The sequence below is a fragment of the Sinohyriopsis cumingii genome, chromosome 15 (genome assembly GCF_028554795.1).
Source record: "Sinohyriopsis cumingii isolate HCF-2022 chromosome 15, ASM2855479v2, whole genome shotgun sequence".
NCBI lineage: Eukaryota > Metazoa > Mollusca > Bivalvia > Unionida > Unionidae > Sinohyriopsis > Sinohyriopsis cumingii.
The window spans coordinates 70,567,860-70,588,815 of NC_142975.1; the positions used below are offsets into that span (position 1 = coordinate 70,567,860).

General features: G+C 35.6%; 1 long non-coding RNA gene across 1 annotated transcript; it reads right to left on the reverse strand.

Moving 5' to 3' along the window:
* Positions 1 to 71: 71 nt before the first annotated feature.
* LOC149782038 (uncharacterized) lies at positions 72 to 19,249 on the reverse strand. Its single transcript, XR_016414206.1, has 3 exons — positions 19,111 to 19,249; positions 15,927 to 16,443; positions 72 to 2,456 (listed from the first exon to the last, which is right to left on the reverse strand). It is a non-coding gene; the product is annotated as an uncharacterized LOC149782038 (long non-coding RNA).
* Between the last annotated feature and the right edge of the window lie 1,707 nt (positions 19,250 to 20,956).

Sequence of the window (20,956 nt, forward strand, 5' to 3'; positions counted from 1 at the left end):
GAGTGGAATATGTCACAAATGAAATGATAACTTAAAATTTGTCCCAATTAATCGATTAAAATCAATAATGCTTTACATGTTAAATCCATTTATTTCATAAATCCATGAATTCAATCATAGGTCACATGTTGACATAAAAATAATTCAGAATGATCTGATTCACCACTTCCAATAATATGTTCATTCCACGCATCTTACAAATAAACAATGCAAGTTGAGTCCACATTTTTGTGATTCTCATTACCATTAAATGTCACAGTCTAATGTCATCTGGTACAAAGTCTAAGAATTCATCCTCATTGTCTGATAAATTAAGTTCTGAAATCCTCCACTGTTGTCTGGTCATTGTACATTGTTGTGATCTAGTCAACATATCTATCGTCCGACTCCGTTTCTTTGGCTTTGCTGTCATATTCGGCTGCTTATGTAGAGATTGAGTTTGGGCTTTGATCATACAGTCTGTGAAATCTATTAAACTATGCAATTGAGCACATGTCAAAGTGTGTGTGATTCAGATGTTTAACTTAGCTTTAACAATCTGTCATATCACTACAATGTTTGCATTGTGGCAGTTTTTATTGATGTGTAGTACAAGAGAATCATGTGGCAGACATATAGCGTCATGTTACACCCAGTCATATTATCCTGACACCAAACTGACCAGTCCAGCTATTATACATTAGCCTCCTAATACTGAGCACCTGGCAAGGCAGCTGCAAGTACCTTTTTTTATAAGTCTTTGGTATGACTTGGCCAGGGTTCAAACCCATGACCTCTTGCATCCAAGGAAGATCCTCTAACCACTTACGCCACTTGAGTGGTGCTGTGGCAAGATCAAAGGGAGTTAAAACAACCACCCTCTGTTACGTAAGTCTTGACATGCAAGTATCAAACTTACGGTTTAATCAAAGGGTTATCATGCGGGAAAATAAAGAGGGTGTTTATACAGCAAAATACAAATATTAAAACAAATACAGGCTGTTAGGACTTGCATGAAAATGGAAGCAATATACTATAATGCTAACAAGCACCCACGGTTAACAACACTAATGGACATCACACTTTGCAGTGGGTAGTATTTAATGTACCACTAATATTGTGAAATTCTTAAAATCCAAATAACTGTAGATACAAGTATAGTGTAACGAATATCAGTATGAAACTGATAAAAACAGTGCATTTCTGAATGGAAATAGTGGCATGAAAATGAAAAATACTTGAATTAACAGTTTTTTGTCTACTGCTATCATCTAGTGTGTCCAACATTACCCCTAGATTTTATCCAATTTTTTTTTATGTTGTGCTTATAAAGACTACTCCTACTCTGCATTAATCAGATTTTCAGTACATAAAAAAGTCAATTTATAAGCAAGTATATATGGTATTATGCACAACTTTTTACTCGTGCCATAATGCTATATTAGAGATTAAGTCCAACAAAGTTACAGTGTCTTTTTAAAGACTGTGATATTTTGATCAAATAAATATCTTAACTTTTTAATTTAATTTTGGATTCTTATTTATTTATCTTAAATATTATAGTTCTGCATAGTTTTGTAGCACAAGATCCCACAGGGTTAAATTGTTTGAGAAAAAAAATGAAAATTGTACTCTACATTTAAATTGTCTGTATTATAATTAGGATTGGTATTCTGCCTTTTCTACAATTCATTTTGAAATACCACTGAAGCAGGGCCTGACCTGCATGATGTCTCTTTTTGTCCATCCGGCATGAACTGGACTCAAGTTCAAAATCATTATGGGGTTCAAAATCACTCATTGATATCTTCATAAACATTTTTCCAACTCCAATAATCTGATATAGTACACAACAGCAGACATTATTTGCTGAACGAAATCATCATCTTAAGATAACTCAAGTTGGGAATCATTTTGGTGTTCTATGTAGCCCATATTAAATTAAATAGGTACTTGTAAAACTTCCTTGAAACAAGGTTGAAACTGTGACAGTATGCTTGTTCAAGGGCACAATGTGCCAATCAAATTTAGTTTAACAACCATTCATGTGAAGCCAAAGAACCCGGATGTGCAAACAGTTGCCTACCCAAAAGAGACTTCTGTCACAACAAGCACTATAATACTTCTACCGGCAACATGACTAATGTTGCAATTACTGTTTTAAGTGTTTAACAGTTAAAAAAATTATACTGTACAGAGTACATGTACACTTTTATGTGCACAACTTTAAACTAATTTGCAGTTCTCACACACCATTGCTCTCTAAGTGTGCGAATTCATAAAAAAAAATTGTGATTCCTGAATCTGCACATTCTGTCAGCATCTCAGGGGCAAATTACAGACAAAACTGCCTGGAACTGGTTCATCAACTGGTGACTCATCAAATGTAGTGGGACCATCAACCCACAACTGCTCCAATGTCATAGCAGATGAAAATGTTCTTCTGAAGGCTGACCTTTTGTTTTACATCAGTTCACCTGTAATTCAAATGAATATTTACAAACATTTTGATCAACCAATGCATTTAAAGAAAACAGGGAAGGTACAATAGTCAGGAAGGTAATGAAGTTTTAAATTCTGATGTAATATCAATATTCCTGATGAAAGTCCTGTTACATGTTGAGGCTCTCATAAACAGTAACAGGAAAAAAGTGAAGACAACAAGCTTTGTAAAATTTAACAAATAATTTATTTCCCTAGAAAAACAAGGTAAAATGAGAAAAAGAACTTACGGTTTTAAGAATCCAATACAAAAATAATACAAGAATAATCCAAGAATTAAAAAATAGAAGTCATATGAGCCAATATTCAAGACTTAAGAAATGATGACATATGAATTTATAAAATAATGAATTGCTGAATAAAACCTTCTGATTGTCCAATTTCTGTAGAAAACATGTAAAATTGACTTGCTGAATAACTATATTAGTAGCAGAAGAGGTATTTTCCTACAGTGGAAGCCATGATTTGGAGCCACTTGAATGACCAGTAGTGAGCCTGTTACAGCGGAACCTGTCTTGAAAGACCACCCCTTCTGCCAAAACATAATGGTCTCTCATGACAGGTGGTCTTTCATAACAGGTTATAACACTATATAATCTCTAAATCTGTACAACATGGAGAACTTGGTCTCTCAAGACAGGTGGTCTCTCATAGCAGTGGTCTCTCAAGACAGGTTTTACTGTACCATTTTTATGTCTTTGGTATGACTTGGCCAGGGTGCGAATCCATGATCTCCTGCATCTGAGGCAGATGATCTAACCACTAGGCCACCAGAGTAGGTTGTAAGCAAAAGATCCCTTCTACTACGACAACTACAATTACTACTACTTTGGTATTCTTGAAAAGAATAGGCTAGACTTTAAAAATGACGTATTTGGCAACTGATCAGACTTTCACTTAATAGCGTGTTTATTATTTATTTCTTCATAAATGTGAATAGTTCTACTATCTAATGCACCTGATCCTGTCAATAAATGCTCACTTTGCAAAAATGTTTAGCTTAAACATAATTACTTGAAAGATTTTTAATTTAATTCACAACCTGGATTAAAAACAAAGTACTTTCAATAGAGGAATTCAAAAATTGTCTTTCGTCTCCCAATGCACATGTCTGATAATGGGGAAACTTGTGAACAGTTTCTGAATCTTTCTGTAATTTATGAACTGATGTCAAATATATACTGAATATTTGCTGATCACATCTAAACCATTGCAAACAATTGCTAAATTTGTTCAAGAATGTAGGAATCTTAACTAAAATGAGAACAAATAAAGCTTGCTTATAAGTTGCAGAAAAGGGGCAACTATTACACAAAATGCAGCAATAATTAGTTCAAAAGTTATACCATAAATTCTTGGCAAAAATTACTATCTCCATTTTAATGAAGTTTCAGCAATTAATATTCATATGAAGTACTTACCTGGTATTTGAAACAGTAATATTTTTATTGAACATGATCATGATATACATACATGATAAGTTTTATTAAATATTATTAAATGTTTAAGAGAGCTCAAAGGAAAACAAACTTTTTAAAGGGAAATAACTAAAAAAGAATCTATGAATCAAGGCCCATTTTCTAATAGTATAAATCAGAGGAATGAACATTTTTTGCAAACGTCTCTAGCCCCTGACTTTTATCAGTAAATGATATAAGATTTGATCAGTTTGATATCTGCAAATGAATAGCCAATCGATTACCTATTTACTCTAATTGCAGATTTATTGACCTGGAGTGAAGACGTTGTGTTCAATACATGTACAAGATTCTGTCATAGATTGGTGAAATGTAAAGTTAGCTTGCATTCTAAGTGCAAACTTCCATTTTGGACAAAAATTAGCAGCACCTGGCAGTGTCAAGGGGAAGTAAAAGCAAAAGTTATTGCCCTTAGTCTATTGATATAGACAGGGAAAGTCGATTTTTCATCTCTTAGTAGAGCTGGATTCACAAGGTAGCAGGCTATATTCTTAACATAATGTGATTGGGGAATATATCTGAAGGAGAAATGTAAAGTTAGCTTGCATTCTAGGTGCAAACTTCCATTTTGGACGATTCAAACACAACAGGTAAAAATTTTGTTTAAGTGCACAGCCACATATCTTAAAGAGTTTTCTGTTTTGAAACATAAGTTTTGGTATGTAATAATAAGTCATTTAGCTCAAAGAAAAAAAACATTTTTACATTCAGTGATAAATATTACATACTGGCAATCAGTACACATCAATAAAATAGAAAGATGAAATAGTGTCACATTCCTCATTTGTTATTGTCAGCTTGTGCAAAGATTTCAATAATAAATATGCTTTAATCTGAGGCAATCTTCTGCTTCTCTTTCATTTCTTGTTGATAGTTTCACAGCAGTCATTAACAAATGCAAGTAACACTATTTTCAGCATCCTGACTCTCAAATTTCTTTGGAATAAAGTTACAGTACATACCAATAGATTGTTTAGGAGTGGAGTATAGTACATGCCTATAGCTTGTTTAGGAGTGGAGTGACAGTTCATATATAAAGATTATTTAGGTAAGGAGTAAGTACATACATATTTACTGTTTAGGAGTGGAGTAATGGACTGTTTAGAAGTGGAGTTAACAGTACAGGCCTATGACTGTTTAGGAGTGGAGCATCAGTACATACAGGTGGACTGTTGTTCAATAACAGTACATACCTATGGACTATTTAAAAGTTCAAGAATATTGTGAGCAACAAGCTTCTGACACATTTCAGCAAGTCTAAAAAGCAAAACTGTACAGTTCATCAGGTATGCTGCTTAACCATGTCACTTATATGCAAGTAATTTTGTCCAGTATGTTGTTGTTTTGGGTATAGCACTATTTCTCAGTGCAAGATAGGCTATACATATGGTGGCCAGTATAATTTGTAGATGAAAAATCAGGGAAAATGCAATAAGATCCATCAACCCATGGGACGTTATTGGCAGCTTTCTCTAACACCCACATTGGCAATGCCTGAAACTCCAAACCCACGCAGATAGAGGTGAGATGACAGTGACGGTAAAGGCAGCATCTTGAAAATTTAACTACACATGTTACCTTTATCGAAGTTGAAAATACATAATGTATTCAACAAATCCTTTTTCAAGATGCTTGAAGGAAACCAGTGTTGGATGTATACAGTTTCATACTGTTCACTCATAACCTGCCTAAGTCATGATTGCCAAGACCCAAACAGTTCTTAAGTCTATTGAAATAAACTTTCCACACAGATTTAACCATATGGCATGAAATGGTTTGACAGTGATCTTGCACATGAGTGTGAGTACGATTAAAATAGGGAGAATGAGTAATGTGGGGAGAGGGAAAGAATTATAGGTTACTGCATTTGTATGGAAAATATGAACGAGTTGTTTGGATGGAATACTGCACGACCTAGTGCTGTTTTCACGATATTTGTGCTTGTTGCCTGTTTTCATCTATGTTATTGTGTTCATTATGTATTGGCTGTTAAATTCATATGTGTTTCTTCATCTCCTTGTTTTGGAAATGAGAATAATTAGACTTTTTCTCAGCTGTCTTGCTCTACTGTTTTTGAACAAACCACCATCACGTGATCTCCCATCAACCTGTTTATGCTATGATGGACCATTATTAATTGCTTTAAATGATCACTCCTTGGCTCTCCACACTACATTGTGCTCTAGACTAAACGAACTAGGACTACATTCATCATTACCTAAATGTAAACAGAAGCGGAAAAAGAAACGTTGCTTCAAAGCTGGCTGGCGTAGAACAGGAAGCAGAATTCCAGTTATCTCCCTTATTTTGGCTCAACAATTTAAAAAAAGTTCCACCGTTAATTTAGATAACCTAATTCATATCCCAATTAATTTGTCAACCTTTGTGTCAACTATCCAAGAGATACATCTGTGTATTGCATTATTCAATGCCCATTCAGTAGGTCCACCGGAAAAGCGCACAGAAATAGTTAATTTTATCAATGACCAGAATATTGACATCTTTTTTCCTGACAGAAACATGGCTAAAAACATCAGGCAATGAGCCCAAGTGTGTGGATCTAACACCCACTGGTTACTCCATCAAGTCGTTCCCCTGTAATTCTCGCGGAGGTGGAATTGCTGTCATCACAAAGAACTCCATAATAAAACAGCTTAACCACACCACAACATTCAATTTTGACCACACATCGTTTGAACTAGTCCAAACCACACTCACACTGGAGCAAAGGTCAGTCCATTTTCCTGCCCATATCGCCCTCCTCCTAGTAGAAAAAACAAGCTGGCTGACTCTCTCTTTTTGGAGCAGTTTCCGAATCTCCTGGAGTATGGAAATTTGATAGGTGGCAACCTGATTATTCTTGGAGATTTCAACTTTCACTTTGAATGTCCCAGAAACCCAAATACATCAAAACTCATTGATTACATTAATGCTTTAAACCTCAAACAGTTAACCAACCCACCCATAAACATGGTCACATTTTAGACTGGATTCTTCATAGACCTGATGATAACATTCTACGGTCCTCCCTGGTATCCCATGACCTTGCATCAGATCACCTCTGCATTATATGCCATCTTGACGTATCAGTACCTAACCTTCCACCTTTATCTGCTACTAAGAGAAATCTCCATAAGATAAATAGAACCAAACTAATGCGCGACATCCAAGCTAACCTAACAACTTGCTTACCTCCTACCGCAGAACAACTTGATAACTGCCTGTGTTCATTGCTTAACAAACATGCCCCAGCTACCAAGTGCAGAGTATCAATTCAAAAGTGTTCTCCATGGTGTAGCAGTGTTAGGGACCAGCTTCACATTGCTAAAAGAGACCGCCGTAAAGCTGAGAGGCTTTGGCTTTCCACCAGGTTCACTATTCATAAGCAAATCTATGAAGCCGCTAAGAAGAATGTCACAAATATGATTATATATAGTCCATGCAGCAAAATCAGCCCACTATACAAATAAGATCATGGAAAGTTCCAGCTGCAAAGAGCTCTTCGAGATTACTAACAAGCTAATGTCAAGGAACAAATCTACACCACTTCCAACTACCTTCTCTCCAGTCGACCTTCCAGACATGTTTGCAAATTTCTTCCGTGACAAAGTATAAACCATTAGAGATAAGTCTGACACCACAATTTCAATTGACTCATCATCACCATACAGCTGGGATACAGAATTTGAGCGGCAACCATTAACAGCATTTGAACCTATCTCTATGGATTTGGTACATACAATCCTGAAGAAGAGTGCACCAAAATCATGTGAACTTGATCCAATTCCAACATCACTGCTGCTTGAGTGCTTGGATCCAGTATTGCCTTCACTAACTGATGTTATTAATACCTCTCTCTCATCCGGGGAATTCCCATCATTTTTCAAAACTGCCATTGTAAAGCCTCAGCTGAAGAAACCAACACTAGACCATAACAATTTAAAGAACTACCGCCCAGTTTCTAATCTCCCATTCATATAAAAAATCTTTTAAAAGGTTGTTCTATCCAAGCTTTTATCGCATCTAAATTCAAACAGTCTTTTTAGCAATGTACAGTCTGCATATCACCCTTGCCACAGTACTGAAACTGCTCTTCTTAAAGTAGTTAATGATATTCTCTCTGCATTGGATAGAGGAAAGATTACAGTCCTCACCCTCCTTGATTTGTCTGCAGCATTTGACATAATAGACCATGATATATTATTTCACCGTCTCCAGAATGTATTTGGCATTCATGATACAGCCTTACTGTGGTTCAAGTCATACTTGGTCAACAGGAGGCAAATTCTATCTGCAAATGGAATACACTCCAGCCCAGTTGATCTATGTTGTGGTGTTCCACAGGGGTCTGTTATTGGACTTGTTCTCTTCATTCTGTACACTCAGTCGCTCTCAAGTGTCATAGATCATCATCAAGTGTCTCACCAATTGTACACTGATGACAGGTGTAGAGAGGTGCATTTCAGATGTGAAATAATGGATGGCATGTAACAAGCTGCAGATGAATGATGATAAAACTGAGGCCATTCTGATCACAGTACAAACACTTTCTCATTCACATCCTTTACCTCAAACAATAAATATCATCAACATCAACATTAAATTCACACAATCAGTACGAAACCTAGGTGTTACTCTGGACAGTACTCTCACATTGCACCAACATGTCATGAATATATGCAAGGCTGCATATCTTGAGCTGAGACGCATCAGCTCAATTCGCAAATATCTTTCAGTTGATGCCACTAAAACACTTGTGTGTTCATTAGTACTTTCAAGACTGGACTATTGTAACTCGATTCTGTCTGGTTCATCTCAGTATCTACTCCAGAAACTTCAAAAAGTTCAAAACACAGCTGCTCGGATCATACTTAGAGTGCCACAATCAGAGCACCCCTCCCCGCTGCTCTGTACCCTACACTGGCTATCCATTTGATCCAGAATCAAGCACAAACTTTGTTCTCTGTGCTACGTTTCACTGTCGGACTCTAGTCCAACATACCTATTCGACCTCACCCATGTGTACACAACAGCAAGATACTTATGCTCCTCTTCTGACAGTCGTATACTCATTATTCCAAGTATGAAAACAAAGTCATATGGGCAGTGTTCTTTTGCATACCAGGGCCCAGCAACGTGGAATGAATTGCCCACTGAACTTAGATACAAAGACACAGTGATCACATTCAAATGGGCTCTCAAAACTCACTTATTTCAACTGCAAGAACAAACTTAAAGACCTAATAATCTTTCCTACCGTAAATATTCTCAGCATGTTTTTTAATGTTTTCTAATTTCATGGTGTTTGTTTTTGTAATCATATCATTATGTGTTTTTTTATCTATTAGGTGTTGTCTAATGTTGTAAAGCGCTTACAGCTTCTAAAGATTAGGTGCTATACAAAGTCCTCATTATTATTATTATTATTATTATTATTGCCGGCATTGCATGTATCCTTTAAGGTCTTGCTCAAGTAAAAGCTAATTACATCAAGGTATAACGGTAGCCAGTCATCTAATGGGTAGAAAGGGGAGTTAAGCTGTAAGAGTTGCTTCCCCTTGTCTGTATATGGTATTGACAGAAAGCAGTTTTTCACATTTCCTGGAGAGCTGGATTTGGAGATAGCAGAGAAAGTTTCTTGAAGTAATGTGATAAGATAATCTATTTAAAACAAGTGTTTTGTGAGCTTAAGCAATAAATAGAAACTGTGTTAGCTCTCAGGTATGGAAATTATTATTTGGCAAAGAGATGACTTGTCACCATTTGATTCTTTATGAAGTCATATCGCTTCTACAATAACCAGACAACAAGGTGAAAAAACATGGTTTTGCATCACAAATCATACTTACTTTTGAAGTTAGACAGAGTAAGATAGTTTACAAAGTGTCAACATTTTTACTTTTTGCAACATATTAATTTCCACAAACCAATAGTTCTCTCAAATTGCTGCAATTTTTCTTATCAGTCAATGAATCTGACTAAAATCATGGTGAACTTATCAAAAGAGTAGTGAAAGTTGTGTGCAGAAAAGGGAGATTAATCTTTAAGGCTTCCATTCAGAAGCTTTGCACATAAAGAAAACAAAAATTCTCTTTTCCTATATATGAAGTTCTATGTGACTCACTGTTATGCGTTGGGGTGGGGTGCTCCCAATATTTATTTGAATTACTGTGGAATTCCCACCCTGGCTCATTTTTGTAGGAAGTGAAATTAGTGATAGCGAGAGGTAAAGCTCTGAGCCCCCAGTCAGCAATATCAACAATTAAATTATTAAGAACACAAAGGTGAAATCCAAAAGAATAACAATCTAATACAAATTAAACGATATTAAGTTCTCAACCAATCTGCTTCCTCTCGACCATGTGACAACCTATTTCATCATGTGATTAGAGTGTGAGATGGCTTTCCCCTGTACTTAGTTTCTACTCATCTGTGTTTACTACGCCAATTGCTTTCCTCCTTCCGGCGTTCTCCGATTCTTCCTATCCTCTTCCCCTTTTGTCTTCTTTTCTCCTCCTCCTTTCTTTCTCTCTTTCTCCTTCAACAAGGCTTGTTCTCTGCCTACTTCTATTCTCTATTTCTCCTTCAACGAAGCTTGTTCTCCACCTATTTCTATCCTGTCTCTCTGAGACTCTGGACTTGACTACTCTGTCCCCGAAAGCTTCCTTTACGAAGCTTTCTGTCCTTAGAATGTACTAAAAGTTTTCCCGCCAAATCACGAGTGGCTCCCTCGGAGTGAGTATATTCTGCTTTACCAGTTCGACGGCTTACAAATCACTAATTCGTTATCAGTCCAAATGACTGTTAAATTCTGGTTCAAATTGATGGCCCCACCCTTCCTCAGTTCTGATTGAATATCAATTCTACCCCCAGTCGGTTCACTTAACAGACGAGCCTCAGGCCATCTGCCAAAGCGGGGAGATTTACAATAGCATTGAAGGTCCTTTTTTCTTAGAACAAAGCTTCTAACATCTACATGAGAGGTTTAACACCTAACAGGGGTTCTTGTACAAACAAAATCGCCATAACAGTGCAGGATCGACATACTCACTGCGCTAACCCATTCCTTTGTTCCTGACTTACGTAATCGCGGGCAGGCAAATGTGACACTATACTAATATTGATTTATAACTGAGTACCAAAAACAATGTATTTAAAAATATATTTTTGAACCACACAATGATATATGTCCAGTATTAATGTATGAAAAGAAAATATCCTCTATAGCTGAAAACTCAACAACTGTTTCACTTCTTCAAATTCAAACAAAATCATGTGTATTGCAATATTACAAGTCAGAGGGAACATTGAATTTGAGTGTCGCACAATTTGAGGTATGATAAATACCTCAGATATTGCACATTTGCCAACAGCTGTAATTACGGAGCCTCATTTGAAAATTAAAAATTATTTTACTGTCTGGGCTAATTTTATCAGTTTTACTTTCAAGAAATTTTGACTAATTTTAAATAAGACATGTAACTGTCAAATCTGAAAATTAGGCTATTACACTAATTTTATATTATGCTCCAATTTTAGCCTTTAAAGTACAAGATCAAGAGTGACCTCCACTCCTCTTCTGCCTCTTAAACCACCAACTCTTCTGCAGCAAGAGAGTGGCCTTTAAAGACAGGTGGCCTTTCTGGATGTTAGTCACCCATATTAGTAATACATACCAGCAAAGTAAGAAAAATATAACTAAGCTTTAAATATTAATTTTTTAATTTAAAAATCACATTTAAAAAGAAATGAATGTCATATAACTTACATTAAAGTTATTTAAAATGATTATAAATAACCATCAAATGTAGTACAAAACCTTTTGAAAACGTTGTCAATGAAAATCAGGATACCAACATAACTCTATCAAGTTAAGACTAGCTTATAGTAGCTATCGCTGTCCAGTCACACTGAAGCAGAATGTATATTGTTGACATTTTATCCGAATATTTCTGATATTAATTCCTCAGTACTGTAGTAATCTCCCTCCATTCATGTATTATTTCAATATTCCTTCGAGTTCCATTTTTTTGCAACAATTTTTTCCTTCTTTGGCAACCATATCTAAAACTAAATTTTAATAATGCAATAAACTCACGTCATAAGGGTTAATATCTACAGCATATAATAACATGAATTTCTCTGTTAAAATTACTGTAAAAAATATATTTTCATGGGTTTCAAATTTCTTGGTTTGGGTAAAATGTATGTATTCATGTGTACCAAATTTTGTGGATCTATCAGTTATCCACAAACATTTTTTATGTCTAATGTCTCTGTAAAGAATTATATTGAAATTCATTTCCATGCATTTGTGAGCACACACATGTAATCCATACTACAGTTATTAAGATGATTAATTCAGTTATTCATTGCTAACATTAGGCATAAATACGGAAATCCTAAAGAAAATGTCTACTTTTTTCACTCATGTCTGAGTTAACATCTTTAATACTACTATTGTAATCTTAATTCATGTGTTCTTAAAGACAGCTTTCAAAGCATAAAGTTCACAACAATTAGGGAATATTCACCTGAACAATGAAAATGATTGTAAACCTACTTTTATTCTAAGCAATCCTGCCAAAATCGATCCATGAAAATTTGTTGCTACTGGGTGACCTTGAGGTTCAAAACTGGATTCATAAAGTACCAATAAATGTGTGCAGTCTGACGCTGATGCTGAACTAATTGTTACAAAATTTGCAAAACATAACAAAGATACAGCAAAGATGAACATTCTGACCTGAAAACATCTCCCCTTGAGCCGCATAGCATGAATTATCTCCCCTTGAGCCATATAACATGAATTATCTCAACACATGACAAAGTAGCACAACAGTGACCCCTGACTGAAATGGGTTTTGAGAAAGCGAGACAAATCTGCTGATTGTTTATTTAACAGTTAGCTGACATGCACAAAAAGTAATTACAAGTCAGAATAATTTGTGCTTTGGAAAATAAAGTAAATAAACCACAGACAGTGAGTATATGTGCATTTACTACTACACATCAGGTAGAGTCATTTCAACCTTACTAGACTTTTAATGCTCATGAAATTCTACATTCAAATTAAATTATAATCAGTTATTTCCAGTGTTCCTCATCATTCATGTACTTATCCTAATGTATATTTCATATTCTCAGCACTATAGATAGCCTTGGCATTAAAAAAAAAAAAAGCAGGTGATGCCTTTCCAGTGCATATAAAGTAGGGGAACATCATTTCGACATATATTTTACTGCAACTTTAAATCCAAAGTCAAGCTCACATACCAAAACCATGAAAATTTGAACAAACTAATTTAAAGTATTTCTCAGTACCTATTTCTGAGTCTGAATGACCACTAGTTCATACTGCTATAAGGGTCAATTTATGTAGGAAATACATGTATAATTGTTATACTTAATAATGTTGACTTAATTATTGTCAGCATGCTTTTTCTTTTGTAATTTCAAGGTATTTGGTTTTTGTAACTGTCGTATATGTTTTAAGCTGTTATCTAATATTGTAAAGTGCATAAAGCTTCTAAAGATTAGGTACTGTATTAAGTCTACATTATTATTAGGGACTGTATTACGTCCACATTATTATTAGGTACTGTACTAAGTCCACATTATTATTAGGTACTGTACTAAGTCCACATATTTATTATTATTATTATTATTATTATTATTATTATTATTATTATACATGCATATCACTGATAAAACTACACAATTCTGGATCTAAATGACCACCATATCACTATAAGGGTCATTTTGCTGAAAGAGACAACATGTAGGGCATATAATATACGTATGGTCCTTATAATAATGAATATGTATTATGTGAACCATTTTAGAACTTCTATGACAGAAACCAAAGAAGGAAGCTCCTTTTATTTTTATTTCTGCTGTTGAAGCCACATATAGAGCACCAAAGATAACAAAACTAATCTGATTGTGTGTGATGAAAAGATAGTTTTGAACTAGGGCTGCAAAGGGAACCAAAATTTAGGATTCAAGCACTCAATATGGCAGACTCGACTCTGCCTCCAGCACTTGAAATAGCAGTTTCTGATGGCACTATATCTAGCCAGGTCAGTGAATGTCATGTTTACCCCGACCCAGAGTAGCCCAGTTGAAACATGTATAATCAAGGTAATTCTGACAGGCCATTGTTTGATGTCGAACATTGCCGAAGGCTAGCACTAATCCGTTACGTAAGATTGTTGTGGCTAGAATTGAAAAACCGGACATCGGAGTTGCGAAGTCACAGACAGCCAATTATCACCTAGGTGTCGAAATGTTTCCAAGATCAAAAGAAATTGCCTGAAGAAGTGGGAGTGTACTAACTTCTTTCCCCTGCAAACAGACAGACAGGTTGAACTGGCCGCTAAGACGATTGGACAGGGGCACAGCGCCACCCAATCAGAATCGAGATGGGGGGGAGACCTTGATTTGGGTAGAATGATATCCCCGCGTTTCCCGGCAAGAGTTAGTTCGCTGAGAGAAATTACTCAGAGAAGAGGTTAGTGTAACTCCGAATAGCCATTCGTTATTGGCGGGAAAAATCTTAGAGCAGGAAATTCTAAGTAGAAAGCTTCAAATAAGGTCAGTAGATATTTGTTCGGTCTTTGTGGAATGCGACTGCATTTTAATTGTAGGTCGTATGTATACTTTATTATTACTAGAATCGTAGTACGAAGAATTACTTTGTTTTGTTAATATGTTTGCATATTTTGAAGAAATGAGTTGAGATTTGTAAAGAATTATATAGCTTGCTAGCCGTCGTAAGAGTTAATATTGTACTTTGCTATGTGGGTATTTTATAGTAGACTAACACATATGTTCATATGATAATAGATTTTGCCATTGATGAATATTTGTAATGTACAGACATGCGTCTGATTGTTGTCAGATTGTAGCACGATGAGATTAAATATATATGTGTATATACTGACGTGACGCAATGTATTGATGTCTGTATAACAATTCACTGATACCGTGTTATTACGCCATTGTTTACCCTGCAAGAAGTGTGTGGGAATTTCGATGTGTATGCATGCGTGGCCGAAACAGTGACAGCTATCTAATGATTAATTGTCGATATAGTGTGAGGTGAGATTCGATAAAACATATGTTAACGCCTTGTGGTTTTTCACAGGAAGCTTTGAGGGACAGACCAGTTAAAGTTTGGTCCCGTAGTCTCAGATAGAGAGACGGAGGAAAGGAGAAGAAAGGAGAAGAAAGGTGAAGTTGAAGTCTGGGAGCAGAACTGGAGGAGGAGATAGTAGAGAGGGAAACAGAGACAAAGGAGGAGTTAGAGGAATGGAAAGAAGGAAGGAATCAGCAGGAAGAAATAGATGAGTAGATGCAAGGACAGGGGGAAAATCGAACTCACACTGTAAATCACGGGATGAATTAGGCTGTCACTTGGTCGAGGGAAAGACGAGTGATTGGAAGTTATTGTTTTAAATTATCGAATTTATTAAATTGTTATTGATTGAATTTCATCTTCGTGTTCTCTATAATTTAACCGTCGGCATTGCTGACTGGGGGCTCAGAGCTGTAAATCTACATCGTCACTAATTTAACTTTCTAACCTAACGAGCCAGGGTGGAACTTTCATCATAATTTAATTAAATTATATTGGAAGAACCCCACCCCAATATGTGCAAACGTCACAGTGAACATAGCTACCCAAAACTTCTAATTCAAGGAAAGTTTTCAAAATTCAAACATGAAACATCAGTATGTTGAAAAGAAATATAAATTTATGTGCATATTTAGACTCAAGTCTAAGATGTACCAGACTCTTACTCATGTAGATGAGTAGTCATTGCAGTGCTATTTTTAATCAACTCTTTTGCTATTGTGATTGTCCAGCTGTAAACATAGGAAACTAAATTCTGCAAAGTAAAATATTATATCAGTGATTCTGTCAAATCGAGATCTGATTTAGAGGGTTGTATTTTAACTTACCTCAGAGAGAATACTTGTGTTTGGCATCTTTTGACTAAACCACAAACAATATTTTAAAAGAGTCGGAATTGCAGTACAAGCAACAAAATTCTAGGGGAGGTTCTTTGTTTGATCCTGGCCTTTGGGCATGTATACTTTTGCCACCTTATAAGCATCTGTAGGCCACCTGGTAATATCAGCATTCTTCCAATTAATGTGTCGATTTTGTAGGTCACTATGGTTTGCTCAAATCTTAAGACAGCCATCTGTCACATATCTGACTTTGGCAATTGATAGTCCAAGTGTCCTTATTTGTTTTATATCTCTCCATGAACAAGAGGAACACTGGGTCTGAACTGAAGCTCCAACAGGAATGGCAGAGATTGTGTGATGGATGTCTGCATGGAGATTGTTAATCTCTTTGTTGATGTAATCATGGAGACCTTCCTTGAAATGTATGAGAGCTACACTACATTTGAGCCAATTTTTGTATTCTTTATCGTCAAACCTGCATGGTGTACTCATAGCTGTGATGGTCCTGAAAAAAGAAATACTGTTACTAGTAAGAAAACTTTCATATAAATTTCTGCAAGTAATGTGTTTTAAAATGCTCTTTGTCATATATGTTTTGTTAAAGAATTTACACATACACATACATCCTTTCTAATACTTACACACTGGTAAACATATAGAGCAAATCATTTTTTGTTATAACTGGCAGGGCTGGTCACAACAGTAGATAAATCCTGATACTGAAGAAAAGAGCGTCACTAACATGGAGAATGTCCCCTGTTGCTTGCCACTAAAATGCTGGAGCAATGAAAACTGAATGTAATCAGTCAGTTGTAGGCAATAACTCATTATAATATGATCCAATTCTTTCCAAACTGAATGTAATCAGGCAATAACTCATTATAATATGATCCAATTCTTTCCAAAGTTTTGTTAATATTAGGCCTCACAACTAGAACTGAACATAATACTTTTTGTATATACTCAAATAGAAATTTGTTTGTTTACCTATCAAGTTTGGCAGCATATTTGTGGACAATTATGCCAGGTGAAATAAAACCTATGCAATGATAATTTTTTTATGAAAAGATAACATATAATATTGTAAGCTTATAAAGAACAAGTTATAGAACAGAGGTATATCAAATCAATCAACATATCCTAAAGAACAAGGTATAGAACAGAGTTCATATAAAATCTATCAACAATATCCTAAAGAACAAGGTATAGAACAGAGGTATATCAAATCAATCAACAAGGTATAAAACAGAGTTCATATCAAATCAATCAACATATCCTAAAGAACAAGGTATAGAACAGAGGTATATCAAATTAATCAACAATATCCTAGTTTCATTAAATCAAACTGGCTAAATGTGATAGTATTTTTATTGTGAACAAATTTCTTTAAGATAAATGTACATTTACTGAAACAATACAGGTAAATAACACTCATATTCATTTGATTTTACATCTTAATATCCCGAAATGTATGCAAGAGCCCTTAAATTACAATTTACATACAATCGGCTGTGTTGCTGTCAGTGCATCTTCGCAACGGGGGTGTGTGTAAATATCAAAGTGTACATTGTTTGGTTTGGTACTGTCTTTTGCAGCACAGCAAACAAGTAAATCATTTAGTGCAAACAGAAATGGAGAAAAGAATCCTGTCCATAACTCATCTCACTGTGTTAGACCTGGTACTGCCTGCAACTTTAAGTAACAGTAGATGGAACACTGACTTCTGACCCAAAGTGGACAACTACACCTGGCTTCTTCTGGATAGTAATTTCTAGGGAATCAGGCAGATATGCTCATACCCTCTCTCTCTCCCTCTCTCTGTCTGCTGATGCAGTCATACTTGATTATAAAGCACCAGTCAAAGATAAAGTAAAGATGGAAGTGATAGGATAGAAGAGTAATGATAGGAAAGGCAGAAATAAGTAAAAGAGTGTCAGTGTACATTTTCATCCCTTCATATACTAAGAACAAACTGGCTACTGTAGCGGCAATGAGATAATGAACCTCAATCAGCATAGCCCTGAGAATCACTAGGTCTTACTCGTAGCTGACTAGTTCATTAGAATGTGATTTTGGAATTTAGCTCCTGTTTGTGAGATACCATGTCAGGAGCTTCTGCAATTATTGATGGTAATTTGTTCCAAGTCCCTAATGTATGTGGGAAGAAGCTGAACCATCTGGCTCTAAAGACAGATAGCAAAAGCTGTCTTAGACATGCAGGACATCAGCTCTGGTACAGTTACATGTAGGAACTGATGCCAATCCACTGTATCTGGACTTCTATGGATATCATAACTGCATTCAGAAAGGCCAGGTATTGTAGCAATGGCTGAGTTGCAAGGCTGCTGAAGTGTAGATACACTGGCAGCTGCAGCTGCAGACCTACACAAAGGAGGCCCAGATTATAAGAAGCAGTGGAACTCTGTAGTCCAATGTGTGACTGAACAGCCTATTTTAGAATCACACTGCTCATCTCTGCAGCATGAGAAAGGGGCTAGGAAGGGGCCCTAAACATTGCCTGCTTCACCTTAATCCTGGTCAGCATATCGTGGCTGATGGAGATCACACCTAAGTAGTTGAAAACCAAACAAGACAAAAGTGACGCAACTTACCGTCAGAATGTACACATGCTAATGGACAGTACATCAGCAGAGAGACCAAAGGGAAGAACAGACTCACTCTCCAGGAGTCTGACCTAGCTGGTAGAGGACTGGCCAAATTCAACATCCAGATAGCAGCCCCAAGTGGAACTCACACAGCTGAGGAAGGAATACTTCCATTTGGTTTGAAACACCGAGTTAACAGTGTTTGGCGCCCTGGCGACAGACATGTCAGAAATCACATGATGACTGATATGACTACACTGTATGCACTTGTATGTCCTGTATGCTTTTCGTTTTTAAAATAAATGGGTGGAGGGATTCAAATAAACTGGTGTATGTGCGAATACTGTAGTTAAAAAAAATGTCAAAATATCCGAGAAAATAAGGGTGAAAAACAATATATCGTGCTTTTTTTCTCAGAGATTCTGACTGATTCTTTTTACAGTGATTAAATTTCAAAGGCCTCTCGTCATCTGCTATGGAGAAAGTTCGCATTAGTGGTAGGCCTTGCACTCAAATAACAAAAAATGGCCCGATTAGCAACATCTACTGGGCAATATCAAACTCACCATAACAATTCACAATATTTCCACTTAATGTGCGATATTCAAACGTATAAATGTAACTAAAGCGTGATATTTGTTTTTATCGGATAATTTCACACCGATAAAATCTGTCTTTACACCGGTCAAAACTAACAACGCAAAGACGCGCAGAGCACTGAAAAGACAGGGCAAATACACTACTCGGCTAAAGTATCCGGAAAGTCCCGAGCAATACAGCGTATTACAAACTCTGCATTGATGTCACAATGTATTATAGGGGCGTGTATCGGCACTTTAGTCATGTTACACTATCTACAAACCTAATATGATACGCATCAAAAAAATGTATCTGTTAATTGATAAATACACTTTCACAGATCACAACAAAACACCACAGGGTTATTCTTATTTTTTCTTATTTCTTATTTAAGTCAATTAAAAATCTTCAAGAAACGTAGCTTAAAATGAATTGAATAAAAAATCAATTACAACTTTAAATAAGTCTCTATGTCAAATATTTTCTAAGCTGTTTGAGACTGTTATAGTTACTATAATTAATTCAGATGACTTTTTGTTGTATATAGTCTTTAGGATAACAAGTTAAGCCACTAAAGGCAAACTTGTTTTTATTTGCTCTAGGCTAACAAAAGACTTCTCTGTCAAACCTAAGACAAAGTCACTTCATTTTATTTGCTCTAGGCTAGCAAAAGACTTCTCTGTCAAACCTAAGACAAAGTCACTTCATTTTATTTGCTCTAGGCAAGCAAAAGATTTCTCTGTCAAACCTAAGACAAAGTCACTTCATTTTATTTGCTCTAGGCAAGCAAAAGACTTCTCTGTCAAACCCAAGACAAAGTCACTTCATTTTATTTGCTCTAGGCAAGCAAAAGACTTCTCTGTCAAACCTAAGACAAAGTCACTTCATTTTATTTATTTAGCTTTTATTCAGATTTTGCAAAAGAGTTGAAATCATGCAGCAGATAATTTCATTCCTATCATCTTGTCAAATATTGTTGCTTTAATTATTCATTCACTTACAGTATTTTCATTATTTTTTTCTTATGTTTAAGTTAGAATTAATTCCAAATAGAAAAAAGCACATTCTTTTTTTGTGCCATTAGATTATGTTTCAACCAAAACTGCAATTAAAAGAGCAAAATCAATGGTAAATAATGCAAGTACATGTGGTGGGACTCGTAGTTTTTGAGCTTGGACTCAATTTATTGTAAGTTATGAGTCCTGCACTCCAAGTTTTGAAATTCTAATAGACCTCTTTTTTCAAGTCAAACAGCCACATATGTGACAAGCTTGTGGCAAGGTGAAGGAGAAGACATACCAAAAGCTTATATTTTCTCATTTCAAAAGAACCCCGTACAAATTTAATTTAAAGTCGGGTGATGTTCTAATCAAATTTTGGTATAAAATATATAAATAGAAAATAGCAATCCAGAAAAATAATAGTAAATAAAGTGAGTAGTGTTCTGGTTAAATTATCTGCATAAAATAAATAAATGAAAATTTATTATGATTATAAAAGATATCATCATAAATAAGATTTATATGTAATAATCATGACATTAACATATTATGTGAATTATAATGAAGTAAGAAATAATATTGATTTTCTATCGGCCTTGTTGCAATAGGACAGTTATTTAGTTATGATAGGTGATTTATACCGATCTTGTTCAGTTTCAAGACAATGTGAACTTCAACAGAGTTTTGTAAATGAGTAGGTAACCAGGGTAACCAGGGTCAGATGAGTAGGTAACCAGGGTAACCAGGGTCAAATGAGTAGGTAACCAGTTCTAGTTCTTCTCCACTGAGGAAAGTAGATAACTCTTTTAATTTAAAGTCAAATTTTAAAGCT